The sequence below is a fragment of the Ursus americanus genome, chromosome 10 (assembly GCF_024610735.1).
Source record: "Ursus americanus isolate L20-20 chromosome 10, mUrsAme1.1.p, whole genome shotgun sequence".
In the NCBI taxonomy this organism is placed as follows: domain Eukaryota; kingdom Metazoa; phylum Chordata; class Mammalia; order Carnivora; family Ursidae; genus Ursus; species Ursus americanus.
In genome coordinates, this window is record NC_142136.1 from 42,720,486 (window position 1) to 42,741,996 (window position 21,511).

General features: G+C 36.3%; 1 non-coding gene and 1 pseudogene across 1 annotated transcript; one reads left to right on the top strand and one right to left on the bottom strand.

The window, feature by feature from the left end:
* The first annotated feature begins 5,656 nt into the window (after positions 1 to 5,656).
* On the top strand, positions 5,657 to 9,265 carry LOC123801011 (peroxynitrite isomerase THAP4 pseudogene; annotated as a pseudogene).
* Positions 9,266 to 10,811: 1,546 nt separating this feature from the next.
* On the bottom strand, positions 10,812 to 11,017 carry LOC123801199 (small nucleolar RNA U3). The gene has a single exon (XR_006782156.1). It is a non-coding gene; the product is annotated as a small nucleolar RNA U3 (small nucleolar RNA).
* Between the last annotated feature and the right edge of the window lie 10,494 nt (positions 11,018 to 21,511).

Here is a 21,511-nt window from a genome sequence, read left to right on the forward strand (position 1 = left end):
CAGCACCCTTTCATGATTAAAACTCTTCAAAGTACAGGGATAGAGGGAACATACCTCAATATCATAAAAGCCATCTATGAAAAGCCTACAGTGAGCATCATTCTCAATGGTGAAAAACTGAGCGCTTTTCCCTTAAGGTCAGGAACACGACAGGGATGCCCACTCTAGCCACTATTGTTCAACATAGTACTAGAAGTCCTAGCCTCAGCACTCGGACAACAAAAAGAAATAAAAGGCATTCAAATTGGCAAAGACAAAGTTAAACTCTCTCTCTTTGCAGATGACATGATACTTTATGTGGAAAACCCAAAAGATTCCACCCCCAAGTTACTAGAACTCATACAGCAATTCATCAACATGGCAAGATATAACATCAATGCACAGAAATCAGTTGCATTTCTATACACTAACAATGTAACTGAAGAAAGAGAAATTAAGGAATCAATTCCATTTACAACAGCTCCAAAAACCGTAAGATACCTAGGAATAAACCTAACTATACTATAGAAAAGAGGTAAAGGATCTATACTATAGAAACTATAGAACACTTATGAAAGAAAACTGAGGAAGACACAAAGAGATGGAAAAACATTCCATCCTCATGGATTGTAAGAATAAACACTGTTAAATGTCTATGCTGCCCAGAGCAATTCACACTTTATATGTTTATTTTATTTTTTTTATTGGCAATTGTTACTTTTGCTCCAGAATTAAAATACAGGTCTGATTCCAAAGGCCTTATTTTTTTCCTGCCACAATCTTACAGGGTCTTCCTTCCATGAGTGCCACTGAGCATCTGAAACAGCAATATAATACATGTCTCAAGAACTTTTGAATTTCACTATAATTTTTAGGTTGAACTTTATAGTGAAAAGTTTTTTCAAGAGAAGCACAGTCATTCGAAAATAGTTGTATCTGCTCCCATATGATAGGCCTTACAAATATTGTCAAGGGTTCTGCTGAATCCTAAGTGACAGAAAATAGTAATAGAAAAAAGATACATGGCATTGCATGGTGAGGGATGGTAGTGGGAGCTACAGTAGTAGTGAGAGCACAGCATAACAGAAAGAGATGTTGAATCACTATGTTGTATACCTGAAACTCATGGAATATCGCGTGTCAACTATACTCAAATTAAAAAAAAATAATTAAACAGATTTTTAAAAATGAAGAAACAGTAGAGATAAACACGGTATGTTTCTTAAAAAAGAATATTCTTACTTGTATATTGAATTTAACTTATCTCTATTTTAAATTGGACTGTTTATTGTCTTTTAAAATCATTTTTATTTTCATAATTCCCAATATGATGTTCACTTTGTTTCCCAGTATTTTCTTTAAAACGCTGGGACATTCTTAGATGTAAAATATATGATTTAAATATTTTGACTTCTACTTTATTCAAATAGCATTTATTCCATAGAAAGCACTTTCTAAAGTCCATTTTTTTCCTGTTTATTAACTCTAAGTGGCCACAGCATTTTACAACTGTAGTTTTGATAAAGATAATTTCACTTTCTCTGCTTTAAAAAAAAATCACAGATATGTATTGGTGCCATGAGAGGGAACAATGAACAATGCATCTTTAATTATTCATAAATATTACTTTTAAGGAAAATAATGCATTTTAATCTATTACATAAGCTTTAACTTCTATCACTTTTTTATTTCTTTACTCATTGCTTAAAACCTGTTTCAAAGCACTAAAATCTTACCGCAATTTTTAAAAATTAGCAGCATTCTTAATCATCACTTACTTTTACTAATTACTGAATGCACTGCTTTTATAAAGAATAATTCAACATAAGATTTTCCAAGTTTCCAGTTTGAAAGTCAAAAAATTTCTGAATTCATATAGGTAGTAGACCATTCAAACAGTGTAAAAGAATATATCTTGCTCTTCAATCTTGATGGCATTTTATAATTGTCTTGTGGCTTCTAAATGGAGGCCTAAGAAAGGGAAATAAAAACTATCTGTCAAATGTATGAAGAATTGCTAGAAGTTGTTTTGTTAAAGGCCAATATAAATGTCTAGGACTTGGTCAATAAAACTGCTTTAAGTTTTATATTAGTCAGAAATTCTTTAGCTATACTACTACCATTTTAAGTGAATACTTACTTAAAAGAGCCGCAGACAGTTTTACTTTTTCTGTGCATTAAAGATGCTTTTGTATCCAATCTTGAGGTATATATTTTTAAAGATTTTATTTATTATTAATTAACAAAAAATTAAATTAAATTTAAATTAAAAATTAATAAAAATTATTAATTAATTAAAGATTATCATTTGACCGAGAGAGAGAGAGAGAGCATGAGGAGGGGGAGCAGCAGAGGGAGAAGGAGAAGCAGACTCCCCACTGAGCAGGAAGCCCAACACAGGGCTCAATCCCAGGACTCTGGGAGTATGACCTGAGCCAAAGGCAGATGCTTAACTGACTGAGCCACCCAGATGCCCCCAATCTTGAGGTATATTTATGTTAAAAATGTGAACATCTATTTTTTTCTCATTTCACTTATGTTTCAAAAAAAAAAAAAAAAGCCTGGTAAATCTCATCAGACAACATTTCAGAAAAATTCATCGGCATCTATTTCCTAAGTAAGGGCTGAAGTATTGGCACAAATCTTGGTCATCTCCACAGTACTTACCCACCTTGTCCAAATCACCTGTGCAGATTCACACTATGAGGTTTGGAAGGGCCAAAGCAAATGGACAGATTGTAGGTCATTTAGTTAACTTGTATATGTGTATCTGCAAGCTTCTGAGCACTCAGCTATTTCTGGGTCATTATCACTTTGTCTGGAGGCATTTTTCTTGGCCAGAAGTGACTAAACTACATATTGTCATCTTTAATGAACTTGTTGTTAGTCATTCACCACCCCTTTTTGACTTGCCATTTATGTTACCAGAACAAGTATGCTTTGTAAGCCTCATCCAAATTTTATTTTTGGAAGTGCTTTAAAAAGGAAAATTCTTGGCTGAAGAGTAATTGGAGTAAAGATATATTTTAATCTTTTTATGTGGGAATGTCTATATTGGACTCTCTAAGCTTTTAAGATGAGATCACTGAAATTTCAAATAATCTAGCATTCTAAATGCCTATATGGCATAAAATAGATGCTTGCAAGGAAAACAGAGGTGAGATATATAAATGCTGGCTAAAATATAGATAAGAAAAGCTTTCATAAGGAAACAGCTTGTCCTGAAAATTTTAAGGTTTGATTATTCACTGTCTCATCTCATGCTTCATTGCTGTAAATGTTTGTATTTTCTATCTCTAGCATTTTTCACCAACACTGGTTTTCAAATAAGATTACTTTTGAAGACTTTATATTGTTAATTCGTTTATAGCCAACTCTAATAAATATAAATTCAAAGTTATGAGCACAATGTGGTGGTGAAGAAGGCTGTGGTATCTGAGAGGTTGGTTTTTCTTGGACTCCATCACATGCTAACTTTATGACGTAGAGTGACTTGCTTAGTTCCTCTGTACCTCCATGGCTTCATTTCATTTTATTTTTTTAAAGCTTTTATTTAAATTCCAGTTAGTTAACATACACTGTAATATTAGTGTCAGGTATAGAATTCAGTGATTCATCACTTACATACAACACCCAGTGCTCATCAAAAGTGCCCTCCTTAATCCCCATTGTCCATTTAACCCATTCCTACCCCCATCCCCCGCCCAACTCCCCTCCAGAAACCCTCAGTTTATGTTCTATAGTTAAAAGTCTCTTTTATGGTTTGCCCCTCTCTTTCTCCCCACCATGTTCATCTGACATGCTTCTCAAACATATGAGTGAACCCATGGTATTTGTCCTTCTCTGACTTATTTCGCTTAGCATAATACTCTCTAGCTCCATCCATGTTGTCGCAAATAGCAAGATTTCATTCTTTTTATGGCTTAGTAATATTCCGTTGTGTATATATACACACCATCTCTTCTTTATCCATTCATCAGTTGATGGACAGTTGGGCTGCTTCCATAATTTGGTCATTGTAGATAATGTTGCTACAAACATCCAGGTGCATGTGGCCCTTTGAATAAGTATTTTTGTATCCTTTGGGTAAATACCTCATATTGCAATTGCTGGATCTTAGGGTAATTCTACTTTCAACTTTTTGAGGAAACTCCATACTGATTTCCAGAGCAGCTGCACCAGTTTGCATTCCCACAAACAGCGCAGGAGAGTTCCCCTTTCTCCACAACCTGCCCTACACCTGTTGTTTCTTGTGTTGTTAATTTTAGCCATTCTGAGAGGTGTGAAGTGATATCTCATCATAGTTTTGATTTGTATTTCCTTGATGGTAAGTGATGTTAAGCATCTTTCATGAGTCTGTTGGCCATCTGTATGTACTCTTTGGAAAAATGTCTATTCATGTTTTTTGCCCATTTTTTAATTGGGTTATTGTTTTTTTGGGTGTTAAGTTTGATAAGTTCTTTATGTATTTTGTATACTAACCCTTTTTAGATATGTCATCTGCAAATATCTTCTCCTATTCCAAAGGTTGTCTCTTAGTTTTGTTGATTTATTCCTTCGCTGTGCAGAAGCTTTTTATCTGGATGAAGTCCCAATAGTTCAATTTTGCTTTGTTTCCCTTGCCTCAGAAGACATATCTAGTAAGAAGTTGCTACAGCCTATGTCAAAGAGATTACTGACAAAGCATGGCTTCATTTCCAAACTGCAATAATAGTAACCTAAAACATAGGCTGTTTTGGAGCACCTGGGAGCTCTGTGTCAGGCTCTGGGCTCAGTGTGGGGTTTACTTGAGATTCTCTCTTCCTAGGCTCCTCCTCAATCTCTCTCTCAAATAAAAAATTAACCTTAAAAAAATAGGCTGTTTTGAGGTTAAATGAGATAACGCTATGCTTTGCAAGAGTAAACATTCAAATATCATTATTACTAATAGTATTGCAAATAACTTCAGTTGTTCTCTGCCTCTGCTCTTGTCTGCCTACAATCTGTGCTTCCCACAGCAGCAGGAGGAATATGTTTAAAAATTAAAACAAAATAATGTCACCATTGAACTCTTCAGGAGCTTCCTATACGTTTAGAATAAATTTCAAACCCCTTACCAAGACTTAAAAGGTCATGGTGATCTGTCCCCAGACTGCTTTTCTAGACCTGTCTCCCAATGTTTAGTGCCCTGGCCACAACGGCCTTCTTGCTTCTCTGAGCACACCAGAGTCTTCTTGACATAGCACTTTGCATGAGCGTTTCTCTTTTCTTAAAGCACAGGATGTGTGCATGCTTCATACTTTATTTTCCTTTAGGCCTCAGCTCTGGTGTTAGCAAAATTTTCTTTAACCATCATATTGCTCTGGGTCCTTTCTTTATAGAATTCAACAATAGCTAAAATTACCTTATTTATCCATTTACTATTTGTTCTCTCTCTCAGTAGGCTAAAGGTTCACAGGTATAGGGACATTTTCTGTCTTATTTTCTACTATCTCCAAAGCCACAACTGTACTTGATAAATATTTGCTTAATGACTATATAATTATAGGCTGGTTCAAAGGTGATGCAATTTATGATAATTTAGCCAAAACCCACATTAGAGTAAAAATCTCTATGGCAGGAGGAGATGGTTTTTAGGTTAGGAGTGTTTTATTTTATTTAAATTTTACAATCTCTTTCTATCAGGGCTATGCAAACCATGGGAGGTTTGTGACTTGATTTTTTAAGCCAATTATGATCATGTAAGTCTCAAAAACCAAGTTCCAAGTCAAGAATTACGTGAATATACATGAAGGCTTCAAGATGACAGAATTTTTATGAAGAATAGCCTAGATACCATCCAAAAGACCTGACTTCTGACAAGTTTTCCTAAACAAACCTTTCCTCTCCTATATTCTTCTCACCCAGAATCCATACTCACTGAACTCAGGATTTTGCAGATTTGCTGTTCCTTCCTCTTATTTTTTCTAATCTTTAACAATACCTTTATCAATTATGATATTACATGAAACAAGGACACATTAAAAATTGGAAAACATGAGGAAAGATTAGTAGGGGGATTATTTCCTAAAGAGATGTGGGCAGGAGGGCTGGTGCAAATGCTGTTGTTGTTAACTGTTCGGAGCCTTCACAACTCCTTGATCTTAGAGTAACCAAAATTCAGAGTTAAGTGCCTGAGGAGGGTAGCCAGACTACAGATGGCTTGAGGGCAATTCAGCCAACTGGTTGCACACCAGCAAGCAGGGAGCCAGGCAATCAACAGCCCATCTCACTTCTCCCAACCTGCAGATATCTCCTGCTGGTGCCTCCCATTGGCCCACAGAGGCAGTCCATATGAGTAATCCATCCCTGCCCTCTTACAACAGGGAGGATACAGATAAGGGAGAGTAGACTTGAAGTTATGAAGAGAAGATGGGCAGCACCTCTTCCATTCTGTCCTCTCTATATAGTTTGTGACCCACCGCTAACAAATTTGAAAGGATTAAACCTAAACCTGGCAACTTTGCTACAGAAGTCCTTCCTGAGACCTCTGTGTGCTCTGAATGCTACACATGGCCTGTACTTCCACTCCTCAGACTGTCAGTGTTTCCTCCTCACAGTTTTGTCCTTTCTGCCAGAACACACGTTAACCTCAATCCAGAGAGAATGAAGCAACAAGAAGGGCAGTACACCTTAAAGGGCCTCTATATTTTCCCTTCCAAATTCTTCAAGGAAGTAATCTACTCGTCTCGCTCCTATTGTGTTATCATCTCCCCTCTCCTTTAATCTGACATACCAACACATTCCCACTAAATTTTCAAACATCCACTACAATTATTTTAAGTTCAGCCTACCTCTAAACAAATCACATCATCTTTCTTCAATCTTCCATCCTTTTTCCTCTGTCTCCAAAGTCACTGTCATCTGCAAGGTTCCGTTCTTTGCTATCTTTCTACATGCTATTTTAATTTTATCTTAACTCTAAACAGTTTTAGGTTTTCTTACCCTCTCTATTATAATCCCTAATTTATTTAATTCCAAGACTTTAAATACTTTTATTTATCATCTTGCACATTGGCAATGCCTCCATTTTTACCCAATTAAATAATTATTTCCTCCCACTTGATCCACTTTCAAGCCTGTTTTACTTATCTTGGCTATACTTTGGCTATCCTTCTAATATCATGGGAGAAAAAAATAATCGTCTCATTATTTATTCTACCAAATCAGTTGGTAGATAAGTCCTTCTACATTTTCTTTTGTACTACCTCTACTATCAACTTATCATCACCCTATTAGAGTTAAGCCTTAATATTCCTTGAGTAGACTGCTGAGGCTATCACATGTATTTCCTTCCCTTCAAAGTCTTCCCCAACCAAACCACCCTTCTCAGCATGGGCCAGAATCATCTTATAAAATCACAGAACTTATAAGCTAATTCCCCCCAGGAGAAATTTTCAATGGAGTTTCCACTGCATTCTGAATAAGAAACTCCACCCCTAATGTATGTAAGCAATTTCCCAGAGAGTCACTAATCATCTAATGTTTTTTTTTATTTGACATTAAAAATTCCAAAGAATAAAACTTAATTTATCAGTTAAAATGCAAATATTATAAAAATTTTACTAAGTCACTGATAAAAAAAATCCTTTTGAAATGATTTAGCCTGATATTTTAGTTGTCTTCATGACTCACTTTCTGAATTTTTGCTAAATGTGGAGGAGGGAAGAAAGCACTGAAATTTACATGGCTTTATGACAATTTCCAATTAAAATATTTTCACTCTTGTTGGTAATTAATTTTATCTTTTTTTTTTTAATTCCACATCTATTTAAGTTCATGCAAGATGCAGCCTTCAAACTAAACCGAGGATTTTAATTATAGAATTAGGTCTTACTTTTTTTGTATTATGGATGATGTTGATTAAAAGGGTAATAGGAAATCACTATAATTTTGATATTAATTATATATAATAAAAGTATCCTTATAAGAGCTTTATAAAAAAGAATCTAGGTACTCCATGCAGAATTAATTGTACTTCTAGAAAAAAATTTTAAATTATTTCAAAATGAAACATGAGAGTACAACAACAGTAAAATGTAGTGGGATATTATATGAAAAGACATTTGAAACAATCTATGTTAAGGGGAAGGGACTGAACATCACACCCAGGGCAGCCCAGGAGGTCACCAGTCAGGAGAAGGCACAACAGTCTCTAGAAGGAACTGCAGGAGACTAACCACCACAGAGGCAGGCAGGCAAGGAGAAGCAAATGCACCTTCTGTAGATGCTGTCAGTGAGAACATCACCTCCCCGGAAGGGGGCCCAGTAGATTAGAGTGTATTTCTACCGGTGACTTTACCTGCCCCAGGATCTGGAGCATACAAATTTATTAGCTCACTTCATTCTCCAAGCACACTCAAAGCCTGTCGACTGAAAGACACAGAGGCTGCAGCAGGACTAGCCTAGGGTGTGACTAGGTCTTGGCTCAGAGCCCCCTGAGTTGCTGCTCACCGCAATGCCCCAGAAGCCCTCCAAGAGCCCCTCTGCCCCTCTGCCCCTCTGCCAGATGCCACCCTAAAACCAGCCATAGAAACTTTGCAGAATGAGCAGAGCAATGGCCAGTTCTATGTCTACCACCAAGATCAGCACTGCATACTCATCAACTTGCCGCACTCCTCCTGCTTCTTCCAACAGAACAAGAGCCAGGTGTGCTGCCTGCAAGAGCAGGTGGAGAGTGATGAGCTGAAGACCATGTGGTAGAGGATCAGCCAATCTAACAGCCAGGTGCACAAGCTTCATGAGAAACTGGAGTCACTTAAGTGAGTACCTACCTGAGCAGCCTACTGCCCTCAGCTGCAAACCTCCCAAGATGAACCCAATGGTGGAACAACCATCCTGGATGCTGAGTATCTGGATGCCAGATCCACCAGGACTTACCTGATGCTACGACATTCTAGTACCTACAAGAGGTACTCATCTCCCATGTGGGCCAGTCCATGTAGAAATTCTGGTTTAACACCTTCCACCCTGACACATAAATCATGCATAAGGAGTAAAGCTTCATCCACCTGAAGACTGACACCAACAAGGTGACCTTAGCACCCAGAATACAGGTATTGTAGAGGTGGAGGGCAAAGTGAACCAGCAAGAGCTGTGCATGGTGTCCCGCTCCTCACCAGGCTGTTCTTGCCAAGGAGCCTCTTGTGGGTCCGATTACCTGAAAATTCAGGCTGAAGGCAAACTTGAACAGACTGTCTCCATGGCAACCACTTCCCAGCCCATGACTCAGCATTTTCATATTACCTATAAGAAGGTGACATCCTGATTGCAGAGTAAACTTTTGTCCTGGGTGGGGCCTGGCCACCTGTGTGTCATGACACTTCAGTTTCTCAATATATGCCCCACAGTAGGTGTGGGCGTGACCACAGTTCCCCATGGGTTCAGGAGTGTTGCCACTTGTACCTGAAAAGGTATAGAAAATTTTAAAAATTAAAAAAAAAAAGTAAGAAGGGACTCCACACAAATAATTTAGAAGATTTTTATTATTAAAATGAAATTGATAATGTATAAAACTAATTACTACACGCTTATTACTACAAATATTATTTTAAGTTTCTAACCATGATTTAATACTGCTATACCGGTCTTGAAGCAAGAACTTGGCTAATTGCCATGTTCATTAGCATTTCTGAATAAAATCCTTGAAAAACTAAACCTTTTCACTTTCACATAATTGTTCTTAGAATTATTTTATGAATCAAAAACATATACTAATTCAATCCAGGATCATGATATTAAATTATATTTTACAGCAACTGTAAGATCAGAATAACACTAACATACTTTGAACTAGGTGCACTGTCATCAAGACATAATGCAAATCATCTTGAAAAATAGTCTGTTTAATGTAAAGATAATACAAAAATGAAGCAATTATTAATCTGAAATAGTATTCAGATATGAATGTCTAAAAGTATCTGGGAAGGACTAAAATACCTGATGCATTAATTACTAGGAAATATATTTTTACCTTCTTATTATTTTGTTACCTGATCCTTCAGCCTACTTCTAGAGCATGCTCCATTAGCTAATTAGACTAGTTGAAATAAAAGACTAACTATGATCCTGATTAAAAACATTCAAAAAGGTTTTTAATTTTTAAAAAATATGAAGTTAAAAATTAGCCATGTTCAGCCAGCTGACAAGAACTGAATGTCAATTGGTCAAAACCTATTGCCAAGTATATATTTTTTGCAGTTTTTGGAGTGTTAATACTAGGTTTTAGTGTGTTATTAACTTCCAAGCTCAACAATAAGCACTCATCAGTATTCTCCTAACCTTTTTAGAATGAATTGTGTAGGACTTACTGTGAATTCCAGTGTCAATGTGACCATCCAGTAACAGTGGTCACATTTCAACAAGATGGTCTTTCCCATATAACAATATAATATATCAGTGGCAACAGTGCTTTAAGTCTTTACAGCATTTTCAAATCCTTTATTTCCTTTTTCTAATAAATGAATTTGTGAAATAGGGAGATCAGATATTTTTCTTTCAACTAAATAAAGGAAGAAAATAATTTATAAGAAATTTAACTGGCTTACTAAAATGCATACAGATATATAGAATACAAAACCAGAAGGCTAGACTCCTTGACATCGTATGTTTTTTGCAATGAGCAACAAAACCTGACGGGCAGGGGGCACATTCTCTCAAAATACATTTTATCATCATTATTATCTCCAGAAACTGCTCCACTGACAGGCTCAAGACAACCCCCATTTCTATTTCTGTTAGCATGGCAATACCTAACTAATAGCTAGCTCATCTTTCCATTGTTTCTTTTTTTCTTTTCTTTTTTTTCAACAGAAACCACTCAGATTGTGTCCTCTCCTCTTACTTCCCCAAAGGAAGAAAAGAACACTCATCAATGGCAATAGGCAATTGTGGAAGCAACACCTAAAGGCAGCTTCATGCTCAGGAGAGAACACTGAGCCTCCTCCTTATGGTCCTTTCTTTCAAAAAGATATCTTTCAAAGATATCTGAACAGCATGGCCTGACCTCTCTAACAGTCCATCCACAGCATTTCAGTGATACCACCTTTCCTACAAGGGACTCTACCCAGATCCTTCTGTTTCTCTGATATGGTGGTTACAGCAACTCTAATATGTTCATCGAGAACCTAGGAAATTCTTGATTGCCCAGCAAATGGTCGTATTAGCTCACATAAGTAAGATGATTGCTGATAATACTGATTAGAGATTTAGGGTCAATAACCTCTCCTTGCCTCCCTACTTTATCTGTTAATAAATATGTCTTAAAGAACACCACTATGTCAAAGGTTAAAAAACAAGCTGTTCATAAGCTCAATCAAAAAGGACACAGATACTCGCCTACCCCAAGAAACAAGAAAAAGTTCAAATAAACAATCTGACCTTACACCTAAGGAACTACAAAAAGAAGAACAAACAAAACCCAAGATGAGCAGGAGGAAGGAAATAATAAAGATCAGAGCAGAAATAAATGACATGGATAATTAAAAAACAGAAAAAATCAATGAAATCAAGAACTGATTCTTTGAAAAGATAAAACATAAATGCTTAGCCAGACACATCAAGAAAAAAAGAGAAAGCTCAAGTAAATAAAGTCAGAAGTGAAAGAGAACTAACAACTGTCACCACAGAAATATAAAGAATTGTAAGAGAACACTACAAAAAAATTATGCCAACAAATTAGACAATCTAGAAGAAATGAATTCCTAGAAACATATAACCTTCCAAAACTAAAGCAGGAAGAAATAGAATATCTGAACAGGCTGACTACTAGTAATGAAATAGAATCAGTAATCAAAACTACCAAAAATGTAAATCCAGGACCTGACAAATTTACAGGTTAGTGCTATCAAACATTTAAAGACAAATTAATATCTATTCTACTCAAACTATTCCAAAAACCAGAAGAGAAAGGACAGCTGCCAAATACACTTTCTAGGGCCAGCATTATCCTGATACCAAAGCTAGTCAAAAAACACCAAAAAAAGAAAAAAAAAAAAGGAAAAGAAAAGAAAAGAAAACTACTGGCCAATATCCCTGATGAATTTATGTGCAAAAATACTCAACAACATACTAGAGCAACCCACATTCAACAGTACATTAAAAGGAACATTTGTCAGGATCAAGTGAGATTTATTCCAGGGATGCAAATATGGTTCAGTATTAGCAAATCAATCAATGTGATACATGACAACAACAAAACAAAGGATAAAAATCATGTGATCATCTCAAGAGATGCAGAAAAAGCATCTGGGAAGACTCAAGATGCATTCATGATAAAAACTGTCAACAAAGTAGGTTTAGAGGGAACATACCTCAACATAATAAAGGCCATATATGAAACATCCACAGCTAACATCATACTCAATGTTGAAAAACTGAGAACTTTCCCTCTAAGATCAGGAACAAGACAAGAATGCCCATTCCTGTCTTTTATTCAACTTTTATTCAACATTGTACTTGAAGTCTTAGCCACAGCAATGAGGCAAGAATAAGAAATAAAAGGCAACCATATTGGTAAGGAAAAGGTAAAACTGGCACTATTTACAGATGACATGATACTATACATAGAAAACCTTGAAGACGCCATCAAAAAAACTATTAGGAGTAATAAATGAATTCAGTTAAGTTGCAAGATATAAAATTAACACCTAGAAATTAGTAGCATTTCTACATACTAACAACAAAGTATCAGAAAGAGAAATTAAGAAAGCAGTTCCACTTACTATTGCACCAAAAAAAGTAAGATACCTCAGAATAAACTTACCCAAGAAGATGAAAGAGCTATACTCTGAAAAACTATAAAACACTGATGAGAGAAACTGAAGACAACATAAACAAATGGAAAGATAGTCCATGCTCAAGGACTGGAAGAATTGATATTGTTAAAATGTCCATACTACCCAAAGCAATCTACAGATTTAATGCAATCCCTATCAAAATACCAATAGTATTTTTCATAGAACCAGAACAAATACTACAATGGGACTACAAAAGACTCTGAATAGACAAAGCAGTCTTGGGAAAGAAGAGCAAAGGGAGGTATCACAATTCCAGATTTCAAGGTATACTACAAAGCTGTTGTAATCAACACAGTATACTACTGGCATACACAGAAAAGGACACATAATCAATAAAACAGAAAAGAGAGCCCAGCAAAAAACCCACACTTATACAGCCAATTAATCTGTGGTAAAGGAGGCAAGAATATACAATGGGGAAAAGACAGTTTCTTCCACAAACGGTTCTGGGAAAACTGAACAGCTATGTGCAAAAGAATGAAACTGGTCAACTTTCTTACACCATACACAAAAATAAACTCAAAATGGATTAAAGACCTAAATGTGAGACCTGAAACCATAAAAATCCTAGAAGAGAACACAGGCGGTAATTTCTTTGACATCAGCCATAGAAACATTTTTTAAATATACCTCCCAAGCAAGGGAAATAAAAGCAAAAAGAAACTATTGGGGCTATGCCACAATAAAAAGCTTTTGCACAGTGAAGGAAAACAACAACAAAACAAAAGGCAACCTACTGAATGGGAGATGTTTCCAAATGATATATCAAATAAGGGGTTAATATCCAAAATACATTAAGAACTTATAACTCAACAACAAAAAATAAACAATATGATAAAAAAATTGACAGAGGACCTCAATAGATGTTTTTCCAATGACATATAAATGGTCAACAGACACATGAAAAGATGCTCAGCATCATTAATTATCAGGAAAATGCAAATCAAAACCACATTGAGATACCACCCACACTTGCTTGAATGGCTAAAGTAAAAAAGATAACAAGAGTTGGCAAGAATGTGGGAAAAAGAAACCCTTATACACTATTGGTGGGAATGTAAATTGGTACAGCTACTGTGGAAAATACTATGGAGGTTACTTAAAAACATTAAAAATAAAAATACCATATGATCCAATAATTCTACTACTGGATATTTGCTGAAAGAAAACAAAAACACTAATTTAAAAACATATATGCACCCTTATGTTTACTGCAAAATTATTTATAATAGCCAAGATATGGAAGCAACCTAAGTATCTACTGATAGACCAACAGTTAAGGAAGATCACGCACACACACACACACACACACACACACACACACACACACAATGGAAGATTATGCAACCATAGAAAAGGATGAGATTGTGCCACTTGAGACAACATGGATGGACTAGAGGATATTATGCTATGTGAAATAATTCAGACTGAGAAAGACAAATATCATATATTTCAATCATATATGGGATCTAAAAAAACAAAACAAATGAATGAACAAACAAAAAGCAGAATCAAACCTGTAAATACAGAGAACACACTGGCGGCTGTCAGAGGGGATGGGGATGGGGGATGGTCAAAATGCGTGAAGGGGAGTGGGAGGTACAGGCTTCCAGTCATGGAATGAATAAATCATGGGAATAAAAGGTACAGCATAGGGAACAGAGTCAATGATATTGTAATAGTGTTGTATACTGACAGAGAGTAGGTACACTTATGGCAAGCAAAAAAAAATTTAAAAATAAAAAATAAATGATACAGAATAATTTCATGGAACTCATCATTAGGAAGAATATCCAGGATCCAGATAAGTAGTAAAACATCAATTGGTCACTCACTCCCTTTGTCTTTCTGTATCCTCCTGGGACCTCACATTCTCTTTTGCTCTTTCTCTAAGTATCTACCTCATTGTTTTTCTGAAGATCCACTTTTCCACTTATCTTATTGCACATGGCCAATTATGACTTTCATAAAACAGTAATATTAATTCATGCTCTGTAATGATAGCTGGCTTGGATTTTTCCCATTATGTCACCCAGTTTTCATGTCTCAGTTTTTCTTACTGAAAGAAAATCTGATGAATACAACTTGTGTTGAGCCAGTTGCCTCACAGCCCCGCTCCTTCAGCCATATCCAGAGTTGCATGACCATGTGATACGTTAGGCTTCCTCTTCAGGGCTTAGGAAGAGCTGGTTGTCTCTTATGAGAACTTACCCAGTATCTCTAGAATATTAGCTTTTGAAAATAGTAAAGATGTTTTAAAGGGCTAGAGTACTGTTAATTAGGGTCTAAGAGAAACAATGATTCCAATAAAACATTTTTTCAGCTGTAAATTGGTATATATTCTTGGGGCGCCTGGGTGGCTCAGTTGTTAAGCGTCTGCCTTGGGTTCAGGGTGTGATCCCAGAGTCCTGGGATCGAGCCCCACATCAGGCTCCTCCGCTGGGAGCCTGCTTCTTCCTCTCCCACTCCCCCTGCTTGTGTTCCCTCTCTCGCTGGCTGTCTCTCTCTGTCAAGTAAATAAGTAAAATCTTTAAAAAAAAATTGGTATATATTCTTGAAGAAAAAAGTGCATCATTATCATTAAAAGTAACCATACATATTGACTCAGTAATTCACTTCCAATAATTTGTGTTAAGAAAAAAGGCAGAGGTGAGCAGCAAGATATATATATGATGCTACTATTATAACTACTGAATGATAGAACCTAAAAATGCAAGGACAGAGAAATTGTTAAAAAATATTTCAATATGTGGAATACTATGCAGATTAAAACGATAATATAAAGGGATATTTAATGATAGATTAAATGCTAAAAGTATATTAAAGATAAATGCTAAAAGTATATTTAAGATAAACTTAAGTATATTTAAGGAAAAATTTGTACGTATCTGGAGTAAATAATGAATAAATGAGTGAACAAATGAATAAATGAAGAATGCCAGACACATACTAAGCACCTAGTAAGGATTAGATCTTACCGCAGTTGGGTTTGTGATGAATGTGTGTGAACGCACAGATGTGCATGCATAGATATATATGTAGAGTTTGGAAATTTTTTTATACTTCCCAAATCACCAATCCCTTCAATTAGCAAGTGGAATGTGATAAATCCTTAATTCTGATACAGCTCTGTCTTGCTTGGTATACTAATCCTCTTAACCCTTTTGCCCAAACTTTTCCTTAGCATAAAACAGCTTGGCAGTACAAGGAAGACTAACTGTGATACTATAAATTCTGAGACATGCAATTCCAAAAATTGTAATAAAGACATAGAAAGAAAAAGAAACAAATCTGGTAACTGGAATACAGAAATCCTCTAAGTGATTCTCAAGTATATTTAACAGAACGTCATTAATGTTAGTGGAAAGGGAAAAATATCCCCAGTGAGTTTAAAGCATGTAGTGTAAATTACCTGTCATACACATGAATTTTCAAATTACTTTTCTTGTTTTATCATAAAATTTCATGAAGTTTCCCTATCCTGATTTATAATATATGGGTGAGTGTTTTAATTAAAAACAGTGTCCGCTTAAAAAAAAAGAGAGAGAGGGAAAGAAAAAACACTTTTGTGTAATATTGACACTTAAAGATGAGAAGTGCTGTTTGCCTTTTAGGATTAAATAATGCCTGGGACACCATCGCGTGTCTTCTATGGTAATAGTGCATCCCTTTGAGAAGCACAGAATTCCATGATTTCATATTCTATTAAAGATGTTAAAACAAAGTTTGTCCCAGACTTTTCCAGTGCAACAAGTATAGTGTCTACTGACAGTTACAGGGTAAGTTGCTATCACAAAATTATATATTCAGCCAAGTTTATTATATGAAAGAAATAAATAGTACCCATTCTAAGTCATTTAAGAATAGAAAACAAGAAAAAGCTAAATGTCATTAATGAAATTTTGACTTGAAGATTGTACTGCATGTAAATATGAGATGCAGTAAATTATGAGCTGAAGAATGGGGAAGTACAATATTAAAAAACTGCCAGTAAACACTGAAGTCATTTATAATAAAAATATATAGATTTTAAGCCATATTTTAAAACTTGATTCAAATTCTAAGATTTAGTGTGTTTGTGTGTGTGTGTGTGTGTGTGTGTGTGTGAATATAGTCCTCACTTCACATAGTAGTGCAAGACCATAAAAATGATCATGCAAGCTGAAACCAGGCAGAGCAATCTTTATCATTAGTGGGAAGGGCTGCAATTTTTCTGTGACATCTAACTTGCTTTGGATTATCTTTTCAAGAGGTTTGTAGAGCAAGCAGCTTTGGAAGATAGGCACAATTTGCGGGGTGTTTATTTACTACCCAATATAATAAAAACAAGCTCTCCCTCTGGAGCAGTTGTATTTATATGGTGTGATACGTAAGGCCCCTCTCTGAGATAAGACTTCCTAAACTCAAGGTTCTTCCATAACACATTCCACTGCATATACAGGCATCAGTTGGTCCTCCTCTTATTGCCTTGTGGGAACTGGAGCTTATTTATTTGACAGAGAGAAAGAGAGATAGAGCACAAGCAGGGGGAGGAAGAGGGAGAAGCAGACTCCCTGCTGAGCAGGGAGCCCGATGCAGGGCTTGATCTCAGGACTCTGAGATCGTGACCTGAGCCACAGGCAGCCACTTAACTGACTGAACCACCCAGAAGCCCCAGAACTGGGGCTTAGTCAAGTAACACTATAATGTTACTCTGGCTACTGCTATTGTTATAAGTGATACATTGTCTTTGCCACCTACCCAGGAGTCTCCTGTCTTCTGCCAGTATTTATTAAACCATGGCAAGCTAAATTTTCCATGGAGGTCATGAGTAGGTCAAGGATTCTATCACTTCTATTATTCAAAATTATTAAGATTTAGAAAGCAGTTACCAAAAAAGAGTTTATATATTAAAAAGGAGAAAATTTTTGTGTTATTTTCAGATAACAGGATCACACAATTGTAGAAGCAACAAATATTAATTGTGAATTTAATTAAATTCAAAATATTATAATGTACTTTGAACTAGTAATTAAAAAAAATAGAATAGCCTTTTTCCCCTCCCTAAAACAGTTGAAAATGAAGGGTAATCAGAATCAGATCCAGCTAGACACTAAAACTTAATATAAAGCTACCATAAAATAAAGTCACTGTGCTGTGTAGACTACCTTGCATTTGAATTGGTAGGCATTCCTAAACTTATTAGTTTCATAATTTCATATTTTTATATAAATTGGGATTGAAAAAATGTTTACTTATCTTTGTGTTCTTGTTTGTAGTTAATAGTACTGATAGTTTATTCTAGGATATCTTTTTTTTTTTTTAAGATTTTATTTATTTATTTGACAGAGAGATAGCCAGCGAGAGAGGGAACACAGCAGGGAGTGGGAGAGGAAGAAGCAGGCTTCCAGCGGAGGAGCCCGATGTGGGACTCGATCCCCGAACGCCGGGATCACGCCCTGAGCCAAAGGCAGACACTTAACAACTGCACTACCCAGGCGCCTCTATTTTAGGATATCTTAAAAATCACAAAATGCTATTCCATGCTCATGGATCGGAAGAATTAACATAGTTAAAATGTCCATGCTACCCAGAGCAATCTACACTTTTAATGCTATCCCGATCAAAATACCGAGGACATTTTTCAAAGAACTGGAACAAATAGTCCTTAAACTTGTATGGAACCAGAAAAGGCCCCGAATCTCCAAGGAACTGTTGAAAAGGAAAAACAAAGCTGGGGGCATCACAATGCCGGATTTCGAGCTGTACTACAAAGCTGTGATCACAAAGACAGCATGGTACTGGCACAAAAACAGACACATAGACCAATGGAACAGATTAGAGAGCCCAGAAATGGACCCTCAGCTCTTTGGGCAACTAATACTTGATAAAGCAGGAAAAAACATCTGGTGGGAAAAAGACAGTCTCTTCAATAAATGGTGCTGGGAAAATTGGACAGCTACATGCAAAAGAATGAAACTTGACCACTATTTCACACCATACACAAAAATAAACTCCAAATGGATGAAAGACCTCGATGTGAGACAGGAATCCATCAAAATTCTAGAGGAGAACATAGGCAGCAACCTCTACGACATCGGCCAAAGCAACCTTTTTCATGATACATCCGCAAAGGCAAGAGAAACAAAAGATAAAATGAATTTATGGGACTTCATCAAGATTAAAAGTTTCTGCACAGCCAAGGAAACAGTCAGAAAAACTAAGAGGCAGCCCACGGAATGGGAGAAGATATTTGCAAATGACACTACAGATAAAGGACTGGTATCCAAGATCTACAAAGAACTTCTCAAACTCAATACACGAGAAACAAATAAACAAATCAAAAAATAGGCAGAAGATATGAACAGACACTTTTCCAATGAAGACATACAAATGGCTAACAGACACATGAAAAAATGTTCAAAATCATTAGCCATCAGGGAAATTCAAATCAAAACCGCACTGAGATACCACCTTACGCCAGTTAGAATGGCAAAAATAGACAAGGCAAGAAACAACAATTGTTGGAGAGGATGTGGAGAAAGGGGATCCCTCCTACATTGTTAGTGGGAATGCAAGTTGGTACAGCCACTCTGGAAAACAGTGTGGAGATCCCTTAAAAAGTTAAAAACTGAGCTACCCTATGATCCAGCCATTGCACTACTGGGTGTTTACCCCAAAGATACAGACGTAGTAAAGAGAAGGGCCATATGCACCCCAATGTTCATAGCAGCAATGTCCACAATAGCTAAATCGTGGAAGGAGCCGAGATGCCCTTCAACAGATGACTGGATTAAGAAGTTGTGGTCCATATATACAATGGAATATTACTCAGCTATCAGAAAGAACGAGTTCTCAACATTTGCTACAACATGGATGGCACTGGAGGAGATAATGCTAAGTGAAATAAGTCAAGCAGAGAAAGACAACTATCATATGATTTCTCTCATCTATGGAACATAAGAACTAGGATGATCAGTAGGGGAAGAAAAGGATAAAGAAAGAGGGGGTAATCAGAAGGGGGAATGAAACATGAGAGACTATGGACTATGAGAAACAAACTGAGGGCCACAGAGGGGAGGGGGTGGGGGAATGGGATAGGCCGGTGATGGGTAGTAAGGAGGGCACGTATTGCATGGTGCACTGCGTGTTATACACAACTAATGAATCATCGAGCCTTACATCGGAAACTGGGGATGTACTGTATGGTGACTAACATAATATAATAAAAAATCATTATAAATTAAAAAAAAAGAAAAAATCACAAAATGCATAAAAATAGAAATCAAGCACAATTCCATCATGTAAAGAAATATTTGTTTATCTTTTTTTTACTCATTATAAAAGCAACTCATTTGGCCATAGAAAAATGAGAATCCACAGATAAGTCAAAAGATGAAATAAATTTAAAATCTCCCACAAGTCCACCACTTAGAGATAACTACTGTTAATACTTTCATAAACTTATTTTCACACATTTTTCTATGCATATATAGTAATGTCAATATTCTGCTTAGTAACTTGAATTTTTCACTTAACCATAGTTCATAAATACCTATCAATGCTAATGGATATTTCTCTGCAAAACCCTTTTTAACTGGGTGAAATGTGTTGCATTTTATTAATGCACTATAATTTATTTAACACCTATTTATAGATATTAATGGTTTTTTCCTCTCGATATCTTAATGTAATAAAGAAGTCTACAGTAACTCTTTCTCAGAACCAGCAGATATACTGCCTGGGTTTTATAATCTAGATTCCTGACTTTAAAGCTTGTTTTAAGGACTAATAATCATTTTGTTTCTGTAATACATTTTGCTTGTATTACATCCAGCTAATGGATCCTGTTCAGGGTCTTACATGTATCTGTGCAGCCACTGCCCCCTCAACAACTCGTTCTACAACAAAGGAAGGCAGAGAGACTGCCTCCAGTGCAACCACAGACTATATTCTCTGAAGAAACTCCTGGTTAATAAAATCTCAACAATGGCAGAAATCCATATGGCATGGACAAATGTCCTGAAGCCTGATTTCATCTGCACTTGGCCTAAAGTGGGGGCTAAGAATGAGAAAGGTGGCCTGTGACATTTGGGAACTGCTCTGTACTGTCAACTAGGCCTTGGTTTTCTCCTACTGAACATAAACAGTTTTGTTTTTTTTTTTTTTAATTTAAGAGACAGAGAGCAAGTAGAGGGGCAGAGGGAGAAGCAGACTCCCCACTGAGCAGGAAGACCCACACAGGGCTGCATCCCAGGACCCTGAGATCATGACCTGAACCGAAGGCAGACATTTAAATGACTGAGCCACCCAGATGCCCCAAACATAAACAATTTTATAGAATATCAACATCATAAAAGGCCATGTATTACTATATGACTATGATGGTTCAAAACCAAAACAAGATCACTCTATTATCATGCTTAAACATAGATGAAAACGTGAACATTGGCCAAACAACAAAAATACCCCAAACATTCCTTTATCCTGCCAAATGAGTGACTGCTTTCACAGTTATAGCTTTGGCCTCATTCTAGCTTTCCCTCCTTCTAGATAAGATTAGCATAACCAATCACAGAAATACCCCCACTTCCTGACAGCATCCAATCTGGAGCAAAGCCCTGCTTCCTTAAATCTTCCTGAAAATCACCAATAACAGGATAATAGGCCCAAATCTGTAAATCTTATTAATTATCTCCCACTGAGATGCTCCATGGTTCCCCATGATGTAAGCTCTT